This window comes from Bufo bufo, chromosome 6, assembly GCF_905171765.1.
Source record: "Bufo bufo chromosome 6, aBufBuf1.1, whole genome shotgun sequence".
NCBI lineage: Eukaryota > Metazoa > Chordata > Amphibia > Anura > Bufonidae > Bufo > Bufo bufo.
The window spans coordinates 263,714,209-263,738,000 of record NC_053394.1 but is presented as its reverse complement, the minus strand read 5'-3'; the positions used below and the strand labels follow the sequence as shown (position 1 = coordinate 263,738,000).

At 43.2% G+C, this 23,792-nt stretch overlaps 1 protein-coding gene across 17 annotated transcripts in view; it reads left to right on the top strand.

Moving 5' to 3' along the window:
- The window catches only part of CAMK2G (calcium/calmodulin dependent protein kinase II gamma), a 275,469-nt gene that overhangs the window by 69,328 nt on the left and 182,349 nt on the right, over positions 1-23,792 (top strand). The window lies entirely within an intron of this gene.

The following is a 23,792-nucleotide window of genomic DNA, read 5'->3' as shown; positions in this document are numbered from 1 at the left end:
TTTGTGTGTGTAACCTCTTTAATTTGGTTCCTGGATTGACCGTGGTTTCTGTCAAATTAATCAGCGATGCCTTTATTCATAATCTTTAAACCTTTAAAATGAAATAAAAAGCTGATTGTTAAAGTTTTAGGCTACTTTCACACTGGGTTGGAGGGCAAAAGGCCAGTATATATTATTATGCCATTTTCTTTCTGTAAAGAATATCACAGCGTCAATTTTAAAAAGAAGTAGAAGGATTTTATTTATTTTTACAATGATGGCCTATGGGTGATATTTGGATTGAGTGGCATCTGTCAGAGGTGTGTGCCGGAAAATCCTGCTGACGTACCGCTATATATGTCTACCAGACGCTGAAAGTAGCATTGGTTAAAGAAATAATAATGAGACAGTGTGACGTCCTCTAGAATTCTGCTTAGGTCATCTAGACTGTTGCTGACCAGTTTTCTACCAATGTCCTCACACATCGGCCCGAATACCTGCCACCCATGCAGTGACTCACTGCCGAGGGCTCTTATTTTTAGTCCTGTCTTTTGCCATGTCTGTAACCATTAGCCAGTAAGAGACTTAAAAAAGAGATCAACATGTTAATCTGTGCAAGCCTTCCCACTCAGCTGCTGCGGCTCGCGCCGCTTCTTTTGTTCTTGCTCGTTCTGCCTTTTCTTCTGTTTTATCTGTCAGAATCCCTCTCTACCATCCTCCATGATGCTTGTGTATGAGATGCTGGATCTGGAGTAACATAGTACTTGGAATCCTCACTGGTGAAGTCTAGTTATAGCGGTTGAGCAGATTGTGGATGGTACAAGCAGTACATTATAATACAGGGAAAGCATCAGAGATATATGTCCTGTACTCTCTGAGCTAGTGTGATGATGACCGCATTCTGATATCTGGAGGCAGCTTACGCCTTTAGTACTGGACATTTGGGTTGCGTCTGTAGTTATCTTTATTCCGTTTTTTTTGCTTGGTAGAACAAAGCACACGGAAGAGGGAGCCAGGTGTCAATTTCAGCATTGATAGAATGAGGGGTGGGTTAGGGGTGGCAGAAAGGACCTTTAGGGTACCTAGGAGGAAGAACGTCAGCTATTATGTAACTTGTCATTTCCTATGAATAGTTAATGCTCATGTTCCTCACACCCAGTTTACTCAAGGCGGCCTTGCCTTCTGCATTGCTTAGCCTGTGAAATGGCTTATCCTAATATTTCACCACTGCATCCTCCGAAATCCCACTAAAACGCTACATTTCCCTCATTGAGCATGGTATTATGGGCAGAGTTTGTCAAGGATTTGCTTTGCATGGTAGTTTTTGTTGGTGCTTTGTCTGCGCTGGTTGTGGTATTTCTTTTGTCTGTCGTGTCTATACTTGCTCCAGCATGTAGCTGTCATGGTCTGTAGGGACGGTTTTTAGACTTGCTGGAGATCGCAGGAACTAAACACTCTTTAAGCCCCATTCGCGTGTCCATGCTCAAATCCGTGAGCAGGTGGTCAGTGATGCCTCCGTGAAGGATCCGTGTGTCCGTTTTTTGCTGTCCATGTTGCATCCATGTTTCACGGACACTAAACAGCTGAAAAATAATTTTTCAAAGTATCTCTTCTTAATGATCCATGCAACACGGATGGCATCCGTCGTTTTCACTGACCCATAGACTATAATGGGTGTGATGGATCCGTGGACAATGACAAAATAGAGCATGCATCCGCGCTAAAAACACTGATGTCTGAATACACACATTAAAATGAACACGTACAGCACACGTCCGTGAAACACTGACGAGTGAATGAGGCAGAGGTTGGCCACTTTCTGGTTACTGTTGACCAATGTGTAAGAGGATTACATGCCACTTACTAATATAATCTTTGTTGAAACTGAACAATTTTCTATAATTCATAAGGTATACTCCCAAGTCTTTTGTGCTGGTGACACCGAGGTCTTGTCCATAAAATATGACATGGCTTATGAAATATAGCAAACTGCACAGAATATCAACCAGGCTTGGGTGGTTTGGTGCAGATATGGAATAGTACGTCCATAAATGAAACTAGATGTATCTGTGCTGGTCGACGAGTCGTGTGTCTTTTCGAGTGACAGTCTTCCTGCTACTGGACGTGATGAATCTGTGCCTCCTCCCTAGTGTGTTGGCGCAGCTGCATATTGTATGTGGGAAGGCAAATCCCAACCAGTCATTGATGAGGGTCAGAAAGCTAATGACTCTCAAGGGAGACTCTTTGACTTTATTTTCACACATTCACTGAGAGGAGGGGAAAAAATAATATATATATATATATATATATATATATATATATATATATACACACCAGTGTGTTTTAAATACAGTATAAAATATATATATATATGTACTGTAACACAAATTTATGTATGTAATATTGGCACATTGCACTTTACGTTCGATTGTTTGGATATATTTGATCATGAATAATGTACTCTTTGTTTATATCACCTTGAATTATGGATTTTAAAATAGTTTTGATAGATATTGACACGCAATCATGTAATCACCATGTTAATTATGTATGCTTTATAAGCACCTGACCTTGCACGATGTATTATGGCTTGACAAAGGCTCCATGGAGTGAGCTGAAACGTTGCTGCTATCACATGGGTTAATAAATTACCCACTTTTTTTCTTTTTTCATATATATAAAACCTACATACATACCTATACTACTCGTATTACTGTAATATTGTGTAGCCTCAAAATATTCCACAGTGCTGTACAAAGGTAGTCATCGCTCCCTGTCCCCAAAGGGATCACAATGTAATTTCCCTATCTCAGACACAATTATCCAATCAGTATGTTTTTTTAGAGGGAGGGAGAAAACGTAAGAAATCGGGGAGGAGGAGCAAACTCCATGCAGATGTAGCTCTTGTTCGGAATCCAATTCTGGACCCGAGTGCTGCAAGGCACCATTGCTGAGCACTGAGTGACCTCGCTGCCTGTATGCTAGCATCTCTGTGTGTAGAATTTCTGCTGAGATACTGTCACTCCATATTTTCCTTTTATAATATTTTTTTGGGGACCAATAGACATTGATTATTAAAGGAAACATGGAGAAGTCTTCAGGTCTCATTTTTAGATGTCTTTCTTTTAAATGGAAGCTGCCCCCAGATTGACTGTTATGGGACAACTGCTCCACGTTTCCCTTGCACTCGTTTTGGTTTATTTGACCCCATTCTATGTCAGTAATTTGCACTGCATGCCAGTTTAGCCATGTGATGTCAGATGCACTTAGAAATGTATGAAAGAAAACTGACCGCAATAATTCATGCAGTTCACAAGGATGCTTTCCACATCTGTATGTCCATTCCACAAATAAACAGAACATGTCCTATACTTGGCTGCAAAATGAGGACCACGGACCCTGAAGTCAATGGGTCCGCAAAAAATGTGGACGCAACGCAGATGTTATCCGTTTTGCGGATCCTCAATTTGCGGACCGCAAAATACATAGTCATGTGCATGAGGCCTTAGTTTACGGTCACATCTGCGCTAGTTTCTAGTTTTTATAGTTTGTTACAGAAACTAGGGGAAAATGTCAGTGCAGTGGAAGTTAACGACGCCCAATGGAACCCATTGAATATAATGGCGTCTGGCTGTCTGGGAGCTCAGCATTTTACCGAGCAGCTTGCTGCTTTATTTCGTCTGGCTTTTTTAATGCAATCTGCAACGGACACTCCTAATGGAGCCATGCAGATGTGAACATTACCTTTATACATGTATTCGCCTTTCTCATTCCTAACCTTCTCCCCGCTCCTGCTGTTCACGTACCCCACCATTCCTCTGCTTACATTAGAAAAATGCTGGCGTCATCCATACTTATTGAATGTTATACATTACATATGTCATATTTTTACCCTCTAAGATTTAAGGGTGTATTCACACACATCAGAAATGTCCATCACTGTCCTGTTCATCTGAAACGGGCTTACAAGAATCCACAAGGTTGCTATTAAGACAACTCAAATGGAACTGATTTTCAGTCGCAGCACTTTCAAGAGCAAATCTGCCACGTATGAATATACCCTTAGAGGGTTAGAGGTGATATAGCCCAGAGAGGCACTTACAAATGGTATATGATACAAAGAATGCCTGCAACCCCCCATAACAGCGGCTGCTCTTTACGGTGTAGCCGCTGCTATATTTCTAGAGACACTTAGTGAAGCTGCACTGGAGTCCAGAAAAACACACAAGCAAACAAAGCAATATCTGTTCGAAAATTCAAGACTCTATCCCAAGTTTCAGCAAGATAATTTTTTATAAGCATCATTTATTTATGTACCAACATGTTCTGTGGGTCTGTACAATGTAGATGAAAGACAATGACATGCCCAACAATCAGATTAAGATCAGTTTACCTACTATAACACAGCAGTGCGGGTCAGCCGAAGGTCCCACTGCCGGTAATCTAGAAGATCCAAGGCAGAGGCTGCTGGATCTACTGCAGTCCAGCTTCATATTATTACATTCATATTGATCGCTTCATGTGCACGCTCTTAAAGAGACATTATCATTAGGAGCTTTCTATTTCTGCAGGAAAAGGGCTATGTAACGATTTTATGCAGATTAGTCATCTATGATCGCTCTCCCTCCTTAAAGTGGTCGTGCCAAAAAACACATTCTATATTTTGCAAGCCAGCACCTGGATCCATATATTTTTCTAAGTGCATGCCATTAAAAGTTTTGTATAGTCGCTGAGCTTTTCAATAAAATGTATCTGTATAGCGCCACCTGCTGTTTGTTATTGGTCTTATTTATTGTCCACCTCACTGAGATGGTCGCACACAATCTGTTTAAATCTTCAACTGCCCCCAGCCCTATCTTTTGTTAGAAAGTGTGACAGTTACAAGGAAAGAGCTGCAGCAGAAAGCACACACCCCCTGAGCTGCTAGCTGGAAATAAATCTAGCAGAACATTTGGAGCAATGAATGGGGAGATCTCTGGGACCATGTGAGGTACAGGGCTGGTTCTAGCTTTGTTAGAAAGAGATTGTCATGTACTGTATGTCTGATTTTAATTTTTTACATCCGTCATGGTAAAACCCCTTTAGTATTGTACTGCCATAAAAATAAATTAAAGGGATTCGGTCATCATGAACATATGCGGTTCAGTCTTCAGGCAGCATATTAAAGAGCAGGAGGAGCTGAGCAGAGCGATTTATAGGTTTGTAGGAGAAGATTCAGTATGTCATTTAACGTATTAATGAGAATGTTTGTTCATTTTTGGTTTAGGAGTCCAGTCTCACACATTGATAGCTGTCAAATATTAAGTAGGACCGCCTACTGGACTCCTAAGCTTGGAATGAGCAGTGTTCTGGATTGATAAAATGTAAGCTATCCGGGAACTTTTCCTACAGAACTATGTATCAATGTACTCTGCTCCTCCTGCTCTGTAACGGGTCCAGCTTGTTCAACGTGACAAGTTACCTTGAAGGGATCTAAGGCTATTTTCACATCTGTGGCATGTATTTCGGCATGCTCTGCTCTGTTCTGGCAGAGAACAGCTTTCCGGAATTTGCCGGACCCAGCACTGCCGGATGCAACCAGAATGCCCAAACTCCCCATTGGGTATAATGGGGTCTGGCAGAGATCCGGCCACGTTGCAGCAAAAATGCAGAGAATCGGTCGGACGCAAACAACTGCACGCTGCTGTTTGTGTCCGAACGATTGCCGGCATTCTCTGCCAGAACTGGCCCCCGGGTCGCAGTACCGCAGATGTGAAAGTGGCCTAAGGTTGTTATGATATTGAAAGAAGTAGTGAACTGTACAGGTCTAGCCATCTTAGAATACTGTTCACATTGCGCACATATTTCTCAGGTTAGTATGCCTTGGAAGGATCTGTAGCCGGTTTGCTCATCTAGAATGCAGTGATGGGGCGTCTTATTGCAAACTGTTCTGCATATATTGAAGAAAATGGAATTTATTGTTTTTCAGTTTAAAGTCTAGTAGACCTAAATTACAAGCTGGTATATACAAGCAAGCCTTGCATAGCATGTACAGATATGCAGGTGTACAGGACAGTATGTTAGAAGGCGATCAAATAATCTGTGGCTCGAGCTACATGGCGGCTTTTCATTGCTGCCTAATGGAGTTAGCTGGGCAACCGCGCTCTCGGGCACCTTCCTCATCCTGGACCAGAAACATTCTCACTCTTTGGTCACATTGAATTGCCCACATGTAAAGCTCTGTAATTTAAGGCAGAGGATGTGCACTATGTGTACCAACCTCCTCCGTATCGCTCATTGCCTGATCATTACCATTCCCCTTGGTGTTGGCATCAGCAGAATCTCAATACTTCCTCATAGGCTCCGTGGTCCATTCGGATGCCACCTGTTTGTTTTTGCTCCGAGGTTTGCAAGCCTAAAAGCCAGCTAATAATATACTAAAGATCACTTTTTGTGCCCTACCATTTGACTTGGATATGCCCAGTACATGCACAAAAGACGGCAACCCCTGCCCATTAACCTCTTAGAATGTTTTGGGCCTTAGTGAACAAGCATTTTTTTTTTTCCTTGTTCTTTTTCATCGTCTCATTCTAAGAGCTATAGCTTTTTTTTTTTTTTTTTTTTTGGGGGGGGTTTTCAGTCCATGTAGCTTTATAAAGGCTTGAGTTTTGCAGGACAAGTTATAGTTTTTAAAGGGCATCATCCGATTTATACCTATGAAATTGGTTGCCCTGTCATATGTGGGCACATATGGAAGTCCCATATTCATATGTTCCTGCACTGCTGATAAAAATCTAGTTTAGTATATGCAAATAAGCCTCTAGGAGCAAAGGGGCGTTGCCATTACTCTTAGGCTCTGCTCTCTCTGCAACTGACACGCCCTCTCCACTTGACAAGGCCAGGCAGTATAAACATCATCAAGCATGGCCCTGACTTCTCCTATAGTGCAGAGGGTGTGACGGTTGCAAAGAGCAGAGCCTGTAGGTGTAAGCGCAAAACCTTTGATGGGACAAAAAAAAATTGTGCACAGTGTTATAGCAAAATCATATAGAGGATATACGGTAATGTTCAAATATTTTGCTAATATGTTTGTGTCGTCAGTAAATTATTTTATTTTGTTCCCTTTTTCTTTATTTTTTGAACACATAACTATAATGTGAGTACTAGCACAGTTTGTGGATGTTTGCAGTTGCTGTAACCTGCAATGCAGCATGCTTTCCAGTTGGCTCTGTCTTACACATTACAAATGAGCGGGATAAGAAGTGATCAGTAACATGGATATGATTTGTCTGTAGCAAGTCAGGAATAACCTGAAGAGTGAAAGATCACACACCAGTGCTTTTTATTACATTCTTCACATGTCTGTCAGTGCTAAATTTATTTAGTTTTTTAGTATGTAGGTGCCTTCAGCTGAAGAGTGTCTGTGTGTGAGCTTGTAGAAAGGGTGCAGGAGAGGTCTGTATTTATGTATCGTGTTTTATTAGGCAGGCAGATTTATTTTCTTTTTCCTTCCTTCCTGCCCGTCCATTCTTCCGTCACTCCTTCCTTCCTTCCTTCTGTCCATCCTTTCTTCCTTCCGTCGCTCCTTCCTTCTGTCTGTTCCTTCAGTCCGTTCGTCCCTCTTTGTTCTGTCCGTCAGTCCCTCCTTCCTTCTGTCCGTCAGTCCCTCCTTCCTTCTGTCCGTCAGTACCTCCTTCCTTCTGTCAGTCAGTCCCTCCTTCCTTCTGTCAGTCAGTCCCTCCTTCCTTCTGTCAGTCAGTCCCTCCTTCCTTCTGTCAGTCAGTCCCTCCTTCCTTCTGTCAGTCAGTCCCTCCTTCCTTCTGTCAGTCAGTCCCTCCTTCCTTCTGTCAGTCAGTCCCTCCTTCCTTCTGTCAGTCAGTCCCTCCTTCCTTCAGTCAGTCCCTCCTTCCTTCTGTCAGTCAGTCCCTCCTTCCTTCTGTCAGTCAGTCCCTCCTTCCTTCTGTCAGTCAGTCCCTCCTTCCTTCTGTCAGTCAGTCCCTCCTTCCTTCTGTCAGTCAGTCCCTCCTTCCTTCTGTCAGTCAGTCCCTCCTTCCTTCTGTCAGTCAGTCCCTCCTTCCTTCTGTCAGTCAGTCCCTCCTTCCTTCTGTCAGTCAGTCCCTCCCTCCTTCTGTCTGTCTGTCTGTCCCTCTATCCCTCCCTCCTTCCTTCCTTCTTTCCAGTTAAACATATTGGGGAAACCTGTTGACAGCAAAAAAAAATAAAAAATATATATATATATTTTTTTTTTACTTGACTTACCTGATTTGTCTTATTTATTTTTTTTGTTTTCTGTTCTTCTAACGGATCAGAGGAATGGAAATGAAATGGTGACGTGAACCTGGCCTAAGTATGTAGCCAGGAGATTTGAGTACTACAATTATAAAATAGCTGCCTTCTGTGGGGTGTCAAACCAGATGCAATTTCTAACTTGGCAAAGGTAGCAGACTGTATTTCTCTTTGTTTCAGGCACTATAAATGGCATAATGTCAGATAAAAGCTGATTGCTCTTTGCTGCATAGTAATCAATACACGGCCCTATTAGGATTGGGCTGCACTATTACTAACTAAACTATCCAACTGGATGGACAAGGCCGAACTGGATGGACAAATGTCTTTTTTCGGCCTTATGTACTATGTTACTATGTTACTATGTTAATAGTTTTTTTGAGTGTGTGAAATATTTTATACATCTGTGGCGTTTAGTTATATTAATATTGAAGAGCCCAGGGTCATGGCAACATGTATGAAAATAATCAGTAGCTAAAGCACGTGGTGGAAGTTGCCCATCAGGGGTCTCGTGATACAGGGATCATAGAGAGATTTTCTGCCTACAGTACTTTTTTGCATGACCCCTTCTGCACCTTTACCTTGCCATTCCAAGTTTCAGGTGTTGGATGGACCAAAACCTTTAGAACAATTATGATTATTTATAAGGCTACTTTCACACTCGCGTTTTGTGCGGATCCGTCTTGTATCTGCACAGACTGATCTGAACGAATAATGCAAACGCTTGTATCCGTTAATAACTGACCCGTTTGCATTATTCATAAAAAAAATTAAGTCTAAGTCAAAACGGATCCGTCTTAACTTGCATTGAAAGTCAATGGGGGACGGATCCGTTTTCAATTGCACCATATTGTGTCAGTGAAAAACTGATCCGTCCCCATTGACTTGCATTGTAAGTCTAGACGGAGCCGTTAGGCTCCGCATAGCCAGACGGTCACCAAAACGCTGCAAGCTGCGTTTTAGTGACCGTCTAAAAAATGCAACGGAGACCAAACGCAGCCAAATTGATGCATTCTGACTGTTTCCATTCAGAATGCATTGGGGCTGAACTGATCCGTTTGGGGCCGCTTGTGAGAGCCTTGAAACGGATCTCACAAGCGGACCCAGAAATGGCAGTGTGAAAGTAGCCTAATTATTTATTATTAAAGCGCCATTCATTTCATAGCACTACATATGATAAGGGATGTACATACACAATACAGGCAATTGCAATAAGCATGAGCAAGACGAGTTACAAGCTGGTGCAGAAGGAGAGAGGACCCTGCCCGTGAGGGCTTACAATCTAAGAGTTTTTTAGAATTCTTTTTGGGTTCTTTGGGGATCCCATTGCCCTTAGACATTGGAAGGTGGCCCCACATTCGTCTTCAGCTTTGATAGCCACATTGTCAGATTGTGTTACTTAAATGGAAGTTTTTAGTCTTCTGTATGATAACCTAATTGTTTTGTGCACTCAAATATTATTATTTTACACATTTTCTGGCTTTCAGTACTTTTAGTGCTATAGTTTACTGACAGAACAAGTTGGCTCGGTGGAACAGCTGCTAATGAGGGCGTACTTTAGTCTGCGCCTCTTCGGTTTGAGGTTTTTCCCGACATATGTTCCCACCAACATACACTGAAAAACGTGGCTGCAAAGTTCTGGCTTCATAAGACTGCTCGCTGTCTCTTCCATGCCAGCTTCTCTGTGAAAAAGCCTGAAGGAAAGACACAATAAATAGTTAAGTCCAAAGATCTGCAGATTCGAGTTTCCTTTAAAGGCAAAGAATAGTTACTGTGCTGCACTTGAGCGAGTTTTTCGCGCGGGTGCGATGCGTGAAGTGAGCTCATAGCACCCGCACTGAATCCGGACCCATTCATTTCAATGGGTCTGTGTCCATGAGCGTTTTTTTTTTCACGTATCAGTTCTGCGTTGCGTGAGAATAGCAGCATGTTCCATATTCTGCGTTTATCACGCAGCCCTGGCCCCATAGAAGTGAATGGGGCTTCAGTGAAAAACGCATTGCATCCGGATGCAGTCCGGATGTAATGCGTTTTTCACTGATGGTTGCTAGGCGATGTTGTGAAAAACGCATCAAAAAGCATTGCACCTGCGCAGAAAAAACTGAAACGCTGAACACAAATGCAGACAAAACTGACTGAACTTGCTTGCAAAATGGTGGGAGTTTCACTGAACGCATCCGGAGCCAATCCGTATAGTTCTTGTGAAAGAGGTCTTAAGATAATTTGTTTGCAGCTAAAAGGATTTCCAAAAGTTATACGACGGTCTCTACCTTTAAAAAGCCCTAATTGTTTGATCGGGGAGGAAGGGGTAGGGGCTGACCCTTGAAATCACCTTTGGTCAGCAGAACTGGAGGGCCCTGGGACCCCTTCATTATTTATACAGACTGCTGTAGTAGAAAAAAAAACGAGTAGGTCGCTTTCACGCCCTGCAGATTGTTACAGAACTTTGAAAATAAACAATAAAAAAATAAAGCTGATTGGTTTCGCCACATCCACAAATGCCCAAACTGTTAAAATATAAAAGTATGTATGGTGAATGGCATATCGGAAAAAAAAATCAACATGGCTGAATCAACATTTTTTTGGCCACTTCTCTTTCCAGAAAAAAACTGAAGAAAAAGTGATTAAAAAAACGTACATACCGTAAAATGTTATTGATAAAAGCCACAGATTGTGAAAAAAGTTATGGATGTAAGAATAATTTTTTTTATTTTTTTTTTATTTTTTAAAGAAAGTATTAAAACCCAGAAAAAATTATCTAAAATTGATATTGCTGTAATCATACTTACTCACAGAATGAAGTTAAGGGTGCATTCATACGACCGTATTTTTGGCTCTGCATCTTTTCCACAATTTTGCGGAATGGGTGCGGACCCATTCATTTCAATGGGGCCGCAAAAGATGCGGACAGCACACAATGTGCTGTCTGCATCCGTAGACCTGTTCCACGGCCCCGCAAAAAAGATAGAGCATGTCCTATTCTTGTCTGCAATCGCGGACAAGAATAGGCATTTCTATCATAGGGCCGGCTACATTTACACGGCCGGTATCCGTGTTTTGCTGATCCGCAATCTGCGGACCGCAAAACACATGCGGTCGTGTGAATGTAGCCTAACATGTCATTTTTACCACATAGGGAACCCATATAAACAAAGCCAATAAAACAATGGTGGAATTGCTATTTTTTTTCCAGTTCCACCCCATTCAGATTTGATTTCCAGCTTCCCATGAGAGCAAACTGTATAAAATATTAAGTGGTGCCGTTAGAAATAACAGCTTGTCCCACAAAAAGCAAGCCCTGATTTAGCAATGTAAGTAGAAAAATAAAAAATCGGAAGCTCCTGGAAGGCAGGGACTAAAAAATAAAAATAATAAAAAATTGCCGCATCGGGAAGGGGTTAATGGAGAGTAAAATTGACCTAATTCTACTCATAATATAACCATTATTTACTTAATACCACCGTGTAGTGTAAAGTAACAATACCGTACAATGTTCACATAATAGTACCATACAATGAACATATACGGCTACAGTCACAGTTGTGTTCACTATTCGACTTAAAGTGGCCCTGAAAAAAACTGAGAAACAGAAGGCGTGGCCAATATAAGTAGGCAGGACCTACACCTACCTACTATTTTGTGCAGCGCTACCAACTGTAGTGCAGCACAAAATACTGCCCCAGCAGAACCAAATACACGGTGCAGCACACAATACCACCGCTTTCGCTGCAGCATTCAACCCTAATACCGCCCTAAGTACGGCAATATAGTTGAATGCGGGAGGGCGCTTACTTCGGCCAGGCAGGTACAGAAGTACCAGATGCTCCTAGCTTAGAGCATCAGATCACTATGTACCCGACCTGTGGCTGTGTGGAGGGCGTGGGCGGCCCCCTGAGCTTCACCCTATTGGGAAACTTCACTGTAGGGTCTATGGCCAGTTTTCCCAGGGCCGGATCCCGCTATAGTCAGTGGGGATCTAGCAGTACATGGTTGTGTCCAGCAGTGCTGGATACGATGAGTGCCGACAGAGGATCAGGCTACCGGATTCACCCGTAGCCTAACAGGCATGTCTCATCCAGCTCCATGAGTTTTTTTTCTACTTGTAAGGAATAAGTGGGCATGTGGTAAGAATGGAGACTGGTAAAGGATAGACTGATAGATCAGCTAGACTTTAGCGGCGGTGCCCCTTTAATGTCCAGATGTACATAGATGGCAGTACACAGTCTGCTTGTAGTAGCAGTGCCGACTTCTCTTTAACACTGTAATAAGAGCAAAACAAAAAAATATGACTAAACTGTGCTGCCAAGGAACGTGCAACAGCGTGCCAAGATTGCAGGCCCAAGTCTTTAACCCCTGCTGTAAACCACTCAGGTCCATGTCGCAGCTGTAGGAGCGCGCCGCATCCGCGCTAGAATGTGCACAATTCAGGTTAATGCATCTCATTTATAAAGGAGTTATTCCTTCTGTCTTAATGGAGTTCAAGTCCTTAAAATAAACCTAAGATGACATTGGTGTAAACCAGAGGGCCGTATGCTTCAGAGCGCTGTTAACCGTATTTGGTATAGATTCTATATGGAAAAATTCCCCGTCATGTGAATGCTTTACTTAAGCTGTTGTCATTCGGTTTGAAATTTCTCATGGATGTTCAATCTCTTTCCTTTGCGGTGTCAGAAGTGAATTTATTGTATGGAGCACGTTTTTCGTTTTGTGGTTTCCAGTTAATGTGCCATTGCCGGCTGGGAGCTGGTGTATAGCAATGGGGCAGATGTACGAAGCCTATAGATGGTGTAAGGCTTTCATTCGTCCCGATTTATCACAGTGTCTTAGTCTGGATGATGAATGTGGTTCAGGGATAGACGTTTTTCTCTGACTCTATACTGACTATTGGGTAGCTTACTTTAAGACAGAATTTTATGCGAAAATTCTAGCCATTCCCCCTTCAGGCTAAGCATCCTTGGAGAAACCCTTGTTACGCCGATTTTCAATAGGTCATTATCTGATCAGTGGGGGTCCAAAACCCGCCGATCAGCTGTTTGAGAAGGCAACGGCACTCCTGTGAGTGCCATGGCCTTCTCCGTGCTTACCGAGCACAACGCTGTACATCGTATAGCGGCTGTGCTTGGCATTCACTTCTATGGGGCTGAGCTGCACCTTGGCCATGTGACCAATGAATGTGACAAAAGAGAAGGCCGTGTGACTACTGTGAGCGTCGCTGCCTTCTCATACAGCTGATTGGCGGGGGTCCCTGGTGTCGGACTCCCACCGATCAGATGCTAATGAACTCTACAGAGGATAGGTAATCAGTATTTAAAGGGGTTGTCTCATTTCAGCAAATTTCAAATTACGTAGTAGAAGTTGTTAAAAGGCACTTACTAATGTATTGTGATTATCCATATTGCTTTCTTTGCTGGCTTGATTCCTTTTTCCATCACATTATACACTGCTTGTTTCTATGGTTACAACCACTCTGCAATCCAGCAGCAGTGGATGTGCATTCACAATATAGGAAAAAGCACTAGCCTGTGTGCTGCCCCGCGGTCCTGGCCACCAGAAATGCTGATGCTTTTTCCTATAGTGTGTAAGCACGACCACCACTGATGCGTTGCAGGGTGGTCGTAACCATGGAAACGAGCAGTGTATAATGTGATGGAAAAATGGCCATATTTTCTGGCTGGATTCAATCACAGTACATTAGTAAGTGCCTTGTATTAACTTCCTCTACATAACAAATGCTATTTGCTGAAGTGAAACAACCCTTTTATGTCTCTGAAAACCCCTTTAATTTTGGTCAGTTATTAAAAATGGAAAAAAAAAATATGGCTCAATGGTGTTTTTTTTTTCCCTTGCTTGCTCCAAATTAAATGAATAAAAATGTGTTGGCCCCATGTTCATATGTGTCTGGATTACTGAGAAATTACTTTAGCATATTACACTAGTCAGTCCTTCAAAAAACAAAAACCTAAACAATGCCAAATAGTCAAAAGTATGCACTTCCCAATTATTGTCTGTGGGTACATCGAGCAATATGTAAGTGTGTTTCTACTGTTTGCAGACACGTGACATACAGCAAAAACGGGATGTGAACAGCCCCTAAAAAGCTGTGACATTTGGCACAATGAGGGTTTGTACAATGTTTTCCGTCTCGCTCTAAATCTGGGTGGGGCTTGAAAGGGGACGTGTTGTAATATATGACGTTTAGGGCCAAAATTTTCTCAAAAATTGTTCTCCATAAAACTATCTCGGAGTACGCCAACCAACAGTTGGTCTGAGAACTGTCCGTGCACCAGATTTATTATCCAGCATAGGCGGCTGTGTCTGCCATTTTTAGGATTAGTAAATCTGCGCCATTCTGTGGTCCTGAAGGGGTTACGTGGTTACACACACAATACTTTTATGGAAAGTGTAGTACTGTATAGATCAAATGGCAGATTCTTAGCTTCTAAAGTCAGGAGATGAATGTGAATAAGGCCTCATGAAGCTCCTCTACCCGTGTGGTCGGTGATATACACAGTGATGGGTGAGGTGTGGGCACAGCAGGCAGGCTTGGTTGTAGGCCTCAGACAGGGAAGTCAGTCTGCTGATATTTCTCTGCCCTGTGGGGAAAAAATGGGAAATATGCCAATCAATGTCAGAAGCCATCGGTAAAATACATGTTAAAGAAATGCTAACCTAGATTTAGTATATTGCTTCTCCCATGATGTTAGTGCTGAGCTGCAGTGTCAGAGCAGATAGGAACTTGATATTGACTAGACCTGCAGGTACACTCTGCCTGTCAGCGCCGGACCTGGGGGCTCGCTATCACTTCGGGGATTTCCTCTGGAAAATGTATAAGAATGTTTTCATGTTTTACCTCCTATGACAACCAGAGAAACTTTGTTAAAGGGGTTATCCCACCAAAAATATTCTACAGGATCTGAATACTTTTGTAATTGCATGTAATGAAATATTTAGTATAGCCACTAAGTTATTCAATAAAATCTTTCTGTACAGCGCCACCTGCTGTCTACTCTCTTTCTAATTTCTCTGTCCTGCTCAACATGCTCAGTTCCAGCCTTCAACTGCCACCAGCTGCAGCAGAAAGGACATGCCCCCTGAGCTGCCAGCCTGAAATAAATCAGAAGAATTGCAGCAATGAATGGGGAGATTTCTCAATCCATGTGAGGTACAGGGCTAGTTCCAGCTTTAAGAGGTTGTCGTGTATTAGATTATGTAGGATTTTTTTTTTACGTTGTTCATGGGATAACTGTATACCTTACACAGGTCAATCAACCAGCCATTATAGTTCATGTGTGGCTACCGATATCTGTATTGCATAATATGTGCACACTAAATGAAAAGCATAAAGAGGCAGAGACGTAAAAGCCATTTTGCTAGCCTGCAATATATGCGTTACCTACTATAAATCAAAATCCCTCCTGCTCCTAAAGGGATCTGTTCTAATATAGAAATGCTGAATACGCAAGTCCTCAATCCGCAAATGTTGGTTCTACAAAAGTAAACCCATGCCATACACTTTTGATAGGTGTCAACTGGATTCTAGTTTGGCTGACAACTATTCCTGCTGACCTCTCCGCCATTTGTACTCCTGAATGTTTTCCATAGAGAGGGGAGTAAGCTGCTGCCAGGTCCTGGTTACAGATTATCTTCCTTTAAAGGGCATCTGTCAGCAGATTAGTACCTATGACGCTGGCTGGCCTGTTACATGTGCACTTGGCAGCTGAAGGCATCTGTGTTGGTCCCATGTTCATATGTGTGGACATCGCTGAGAAAATGTAAAATTTTAATGTATGTAAATGAGCCTCCAACGGGGGCGTTGCCATTACTGCTAGATGCTCTGCTCTCTCTGCAACTGCTGCACCCTCTGCACTTTGACAGGACCAGGCAGTGTGAACGTGATCATGTCTGGCCCCAACGTCTCCTAAAGTCTCTCGCTGCGCTGTGCACTTCAGTGTCCGACACAGGCGCAGTACAAGAAAGGGGCTCGCCAGCAGTTCTCTTTCCTGTACCTGTTCTGGATACTAAAGAGCATGGAGCAGCACAAGATTTCAGGAGAAGTTGGGGTCAGGCATGATCACGGATCATAAGAGCTCATGCACACAAACGGATTTTCTTTCCGTGTCCGTTCCATTTTATTTTTTTTGCGGACCGTATGCGGAACCATTAATTTCAATGGGTCCGCAGAAAAAAAAAGGAAGATACTCCATGTGCATTCCGTTTCCATATGTCCACATGTCCGTTCCGAAAAAAAAAATAAAAAATTAAATAGAACATGTCCTATTATTGTCCGCATAACAGACAAGGATAGGACTGTTCTATTAGGGGCCAGCTGTTCCGTTCCGCAAAATACTTAATGCACACGGACGTCATCCGTATTTTTCGTGGATTCGTGTTTTGCGGACCGCACAATACATCCAGTCGTGTGCATGAGCCCTAACACTGCCTAGCCCTTCAATTAAAGTGCATGCAGGACTTTTTTTCCGTCTAAAAGAAATAGCTTAAACGGAGACAAAATGTGCATAACTGATGCCTAAAATACAGGACCTTTTTTTTTCCTTTTTTCTTTTTTCCTGCTCTTCTGACGGATCAGAAGAACGGAAATCAAAACGGTGATGTGAACCCGGCTTTAGTCGTCTGCTATTCTTATGACCATCCATTAAACAGAGAAATTGTTGCACCTGTAAGGAGTAAACCATCTGTTCTTTGCTGATCATCTGTCTACATTATTCTCATTACCGGATCCAATAAACAGGGCGTACTGCCCCCAAATCAAACATGCCTCGTCCATAGCAAATATTCATCTTCCAAGTCTTTGTGTCAATACACCTGTATTGAAGCCAAATAGAAAATTATACATACCTAATACTTTATAACTAATCTTCACCTAGCTATAGGTTGAAAGATTTGCCACAATCCAATATGATCAAAATGCAGGACACCCTATGACAACGCATGTATTTTTTTTATCCGATTACTGAATTCTGTCATCTAGGCTACATCACTAAAATGGACAAAAATTCTGAACAAGCTCTACAGTTCTTACCGGAGGAGCGAATTTCCACTGGTCAGAGCCAATCACACCATTGCCATTACCGTCAGCAACTGGCATTGAAAGATGGATATCTCAGGCATGTTATTATTATTGTATTCATTATATAACGCCAACGTATTCTGCAGAGGTTGTAACCTCGATTATATGTCCCCACTGGGCTCACAATCTAAAGTCTAAACTAACCAGTATGCTTTTGGAGTGTGGGAAGAAACCGGCAAAAAACTCACGCTAATGCTGTCCTTGGTCATATTCGAACCCAAGAACCCAGTGCTGCAAAATAATAGTGCTGACCACTGAGCCACCATTTATGTTGGCTCAGTGGTCAGCTATTTCCAATGTTACACTTACAGATGTCTGCATCTATATCAGTGTAATGTTGGATAGTGCTGACCAATGAGCCAACATGCTGCCCATTGCCATGACCAGCAGGCCTTAGAATTACGGGTTTAAGAACTAGCCCAACCCGACTAATATGTTATAAGGGCATGGCCCGTTTTATCAAAATTATTTGTAAAGATGATATAACAGCCTCTGTTCAATGCCCTGATATCAGAAGTTCCACCAGTGCAGTTTCCTTACTAACTTGCATGGGGCTCCGTCTGGAACATGGCCGCTGATGAAGGGGCACATGACCAGACCCCTTCCATCAGTTGCCTACTTAACTAACACTTCACGGCACTGTGCATGGACTACTTTCTAATGCCATGCCCAAACCCAATGTTATTATGAGGAGCCCGCTGATGGACGGGTATGATCCTCTGGCCATGTTCTGGTAAAATTTGGCAATTATTTGATAACGTGACCCACGCCTTCAAGTCATTTATCAGATCATTTCCGGTTATTTTTAAAGATATGGAATTGCTTACAAAAGACTGGGTTCCTCCATGGTTAAACTGAACTTGGATCACTGTAGGGTTTTAGGAATGGCCTAAATGTGACAACTGTCTGAAGCTAGCCTTGGTGGTGTTGGTAATTTCTGATTTGAATCCTGTTAGGACATTATGTATTACCGTATATACTTAAAATGAACATATTTGTATTTCCTAGCTGGCCAAGGCATATTTGCTTATGGGAGTGGACTCCGTAAGGGGAAGCGGTTTCCTCTGCTCCTGTTTTTCCTCCCCGTTATATGAGGTTGTAGCTGTAGTAGTGATCTCGCCTTGTTTGTTTGTATTGAGGGTAGTGGTAGGACTTGAGAGTCTTTAGTGCTGACAGGACTTTTGCATGATTTGGACTTTTAACCTTGGCTTATTAAGACAACCCTCTAATATTTAGAGCTGGAGATTCCTTGCTTAATTAGCACTAGGAACTTGCTTGTAAAATATGTTATTATTTTGTCACTGGTATAGAACTTCCCATAGACTAAATATACAAGCAGCGCTATTCGTGCCCCTCGTGAGACCACAGCGCTAGGAGGCAGTTAAATATAGATTTATCCATGGCACCAACCTAGGACAGCTCTGGTCTGTCATGAGCTTGTCCTCTCCCTCTAGGTCTGCTGTAAGTGCATTTTTCTTCCTAAACATGTCACAGAGAAGTTATTTCAGCACAGTTTTCTAATCAGGTCATATAAAAAATTTGAATACGGAGGGGGGGGGGGGATTTATCATAGACCACATTTTACGCCGGTCTATGATCTCCCCTGCGCTTCCAGAGGTGCAGGCCTGGTGATACATTAAGGGCATCTCTGGCGGTCCATGCTCATTAATGGCATAAATTAAGATAAATGTGCCAGGCCTACTGGCCCATCTCCACCCTCGACCTGACCCCTATTTGCAAGTGGTGGTAAAAAATAAATAAAAAAAAAGTTGTAAACGCGAGGCTTGCGACTTTTTTTTTAACTCCGGAATAGTTATCATTACTTTCCTCCTTCATTTGCTCACGACAGGCCGTCAGCCGCCATCTTGATTGAAGATCTCGGCCGAAATCCGGCAAGATGGCGGCAGCCGGCCCGTCGCGAGCAAATGGAGGCGGTAAGTTTGATTAAAAAAAAAATTATGTAAATTTTAAAGTGTTTTTACACACAGATGCCACAATCATGTATGAACGCGGCATCTGAGGGGTACAATGAAGGCGGTATCGCTGCTCCCTGTCATTGCACCCGCTACTTACAAAAAATGTGCTGCATGACGAAGTAACTAGTCGCAAAGCTATTTTCTTTGCAAGATTCGGCAAAGCAGCCGAATCAAACTTTCTGAAATTTCGCTCATCTTTACTCATAATAACCTTTTGGGTTGCATATGTATGACCTATACATAGGCTAAGTCATCAATATCAGACGGGTGAGGGCCGCCGCTGCCGGAAACTAAACAGTGAATGGAGCTGGCAGCAGAAGGCTTCGTCCACTGTGTTAGTGACTATTCAGGGGTACTGCAGCTCAGCTCCTTTTCACTTGGATGGGCGCTGCATCTGGACCATAGGTCATCAATATCTAAAAGCTCTAATAATTGGTTTCTAGAATAAAAAAAAGACTGAAAACAGGGAATTCTATAAAGTAAAAAATAACCAACACACACACATCTATTAAATCGCTTGCTGATCCAGCACAGCCGATCTTTGTTTTTTTCCTACAGCTGTGACATGCTTGTACATCCGTGTGACCACTGGAATCAGCGGCTTTGTGTCTTATGTTCAAGCATCACTGCTGAGGCCAGTGATTGGCTGCAGTGGCCTTGGATATGTATGGTATGTCGTGACTGCAGCAAAGTAAACAAAGACCGATGGGGACCACCGAATCAGTGGGGTGTAATTTGCTCTTTTTCAAATTGTATCACATTCCCTGCTTATATTCTTTTTCTTTAAATTGCGGGGAACCCTTTTAAATTGCTGTTCAGGCAGCTAGTTCTTCTAGAAGGTAGGCAGTTTTCTGATGTGACTTGGATGGGCTGGTGGCATCTGAACCCTCTGCTAACAACCCATGCTGTTATTGTGTATAGGGATATTCAGGTGATCTCTATTTCATTATATAGCGTTCCTTTCAGTCTGCAGTTTGGACTTATCGGATAGATAAACCTCCCAGGCTCCTCTCCTGTACAGCACAAGACATTGAGTCCAGTACTGCCGTCTGTGGATAAAGGTCCCAGTTATGAGTGTGCTTCAGTGCATAACATTTGTGCTTTTGGTATTTATGGGTGCGAGGAAGAATGGCAGAAATATTCGACAGTGCGTTTTTTCAGCTTGCTTTCCCATATTTGACTGACGCTATGCCTGGCCCCTGTGTGGGAGCTGCTGGCCTTCAACACCCTACAAGGACTTGTAACAGAGTAGACTCAAGTTCATTGTTATGACAAGTCCCCAACAAATGCTGCCTCTGCAATGGTGCATCCTGCAGCTGCTGCCGAGGGTACATTGAAGCTGTTCCTCTCGCTGTCTGACCCTCCCCTTGTGCTGCGGAGGAAATTGGCTGGGCACAAGGCGCGTTGGCATGGAGAGCAGATTGATTTCTAGAAGGGATTAAGACATGTTTTTGGTGGTTGTCCAAGGAGGTGGTAAATCCTGGATTCTCAGTTCATTCGTCAGTTTCTGCTGTGCTAAGGTCTTAAAGCTGCAGTCATCTTTCCTTGCCATTTAATTAATAAGTACTGTAGTCCTGGGATTTATCAGTTCTCTCCAAGAGCGGCATAAAGCCTGAAACTAGAAATAGATCAGCCGGAAAACAAGGCACGGTTATCGCTGTATTTCATGCTGACTGACAGATCTTTGGACTTTGTAGCTTTATAGGATTCTCAGGGTTTTCGGTTTTTAGGTCTGTGTGAGTAGAAATAATCGCTTACAAGATGGGCAAGGTCTGAGTCTCAGGGAGCTTTTACACGTGCACTTTTTAAAACCAAATTTGGAGTACATTAATAAAACAGAAGAATCTTTCCTATATACCACCACCAACCTTTGCTATTCACTTATTGTTCTGGCTTCAAAAACTTACTTGAAACAGCATGTATGAAAGCATCCTTTGGGAGGTGTCACACGTATTGGAGGTCATTTACAAAGCGTGTGGCATCTGTTTTAGGTGTAAAAGAGCATTTCTAAGGGAAATCTGTCTTCAGCTGTCTACTGAATACTGAAGACGACTGTGGAACATAGAACAGACAGACTCAGGTTTCCAGTCTGCCTCTTGGCTGACTACCTGAGCCACTGCCGCCTTATATGTGCCCTCTCTGCCTGTCTCCTTACCTATCTGACTTGCTGCCAGTGCTAACCAGTGGAAGCTCTGCTCTTTTGTCTCTATTCCCTACACTTCTCAGTGACCGAGCGCAGGGAAGCAAGAGAAGTTTAGCACTGATAGAATGTTCTATGTCTCTGTGTACCTGCTGTCAGTACTAAACTTTGGGAGCCCTGTTCTCCTTTCTCTTCATTGTCCGTTACTGAGCTCACGGAGGAGATGGGAGAATGAGGCTTCCAGCACTTAGCACTGACAATAGGTATACAGGCACATAGTACATATCTTCTGCACTAAGTGCTGGTGGTCCCTTTCAGCAAGCTGAGAAGCACAGAGAAAAGAGATAAGCAAGCAGAGCTGCAAGCAGTTAGCACATGGGACCCAGAAAGTTGATCGGTGCTCATTTAAGGGATATCTTTATGAATGATCATTAAAGGGGCTGTTCAGGGCTTTTACCTTGATGACCTATCCTCAGGATCGTCATCAGTATCAGATCGGCGGGGGTCCAACACCCGGCACCCCTGTCTATCAGCTGTTTGAAGCGGAGACTGCGCTGCTTCCTCTTCATTTTCCTACGGCAGCGTAGTGTAATTACTAGGGATGTCCCGATACCAGTATGGGTATCTGGACCGATACCGGACATTTGCACGAGTACTTGTACAAATGTCGCCAATACAACTGCCGATACCTGATGGCAGTGCAGCGGCGGGTCCCGTGTCCCAGATGATCAGTGGTGGGGGTGGCGGTGGGTCCCGTGTTGGCGCTCCCAGCCGATCAACGTGGGGACAACAGCTGATCGTCGTGGGGGCGGGACTTCTGTGCGGCGGCAGCCAAGTCCCAAGCTGTTGCCTAGCACTGGGAGGAAGTTAAAGCCACTTCCTCCCAGTACTCTGGTGCATCTGCATGAGAAGGATTACAGCAGTCCAGGTGGGTATGGTGCATGAAATGGAGGAGAAATTCAGTTAATTTCTCTCCATTTCATGCTTAAACATTAAATATAAAATAAGGTGGTGGTGGGAGGGGGGGGGGGGGGTGTTAATGGGCATATAATAGTGATTCCCAACCAGTGTACCTCCAGCTGTTGCATGCTGGGAGTTGTAGTTTTGCAACAGCTGGAGGCACGCTGGTTGGGAAACACTATTTATGCCCATTCTCTCCCTTCATATGCCCATTCCCCTCCTTATATGCCAGTGTTTCCCAACCAGTGTGCCTCCAACTGTTCCAAAACTACAACTCCCAGCATGCCCGCACAGCCAAAGGCTTTCCGGGCATGCTGGGAGTTGTAGTTTTGCAACAGCTGGAGGCACATTGGTTGGCAAACACTGTTATATGCCCATTTATTAATGTATTAACCCTTGTACAAAGGAAAAGTAAAGCAGTTGTCCATTGCAACCAAATTCCAGCTAAAAATCTTTTCATTGCTATCAGCAACTGCGCCGCTGTTTCTTTGTACAAGGTTTGATAAATCTCCCCTATGACTAAATTAAATTTACATTTTCTGTAAAAACATTACCACACCATAATTGGTATCGGTGAGTACTTAAATAAAAGTATCGCTACTCGTAATCGGTCTTAAAAAAAATAGTATCGGGACATCCCTAGTAATTACAAGTACTTAATCCATTCAACTGAATGGACCAAATTCTTGTGATTACACTCACTTCCGAGACAACAGGCAGTGTAAGGTCCCTTGCAGACGAGCATGTCCGGATTAGGTCCGGATGCGTTGCGAATGCGTTCAGTAAAAAAAAAAGCGTGATTTCGCAGGCAAAGTCATTCAGTTTTGCCTGCGACTGCGTTCAGTTATCGCGCGGGTGTAATGCGTTTTGATGCGTTTTGCACTCGCGTGATAAAAAACTGAATGTATACAAACAACATCTCTTGGCATCCATCTGTGAAAAACGCATCGCCTCCGCACTTGCTTGCGGATGTGATTTTCACGCAGCTCCATTTACTTCTATGGGGCCAGCGTGGCGTGAAAATCGCGGAATATAGAACATACTGTGATTTTCACGCAACGCACAAGTGATGCGTGAAAACCAACGCACATGTACACAGACAGCCCCATTGAAATGAATGAATCCGGATTCCATGGGAGCTCCGAGCGTTCGCATCACGCATTTCACCCACGCAGAATACTCGCTCGTCTGCAAGTGGCCTAATGAAGAGAAAGCAGGGAGCGCCACCTCCTCCTCAGACAGCTGATCGGCAGGGGTACCAGGTGTCGGATCCCCTCCGATCTGATATATACGCCTGCACAACCCCTTTAAGTAGTTCTGTTTGTACAGTCACTCCTTTTCTTTAGTGTTGGCAGCACAACCCCAGTCTACATGGGGCTGTTCT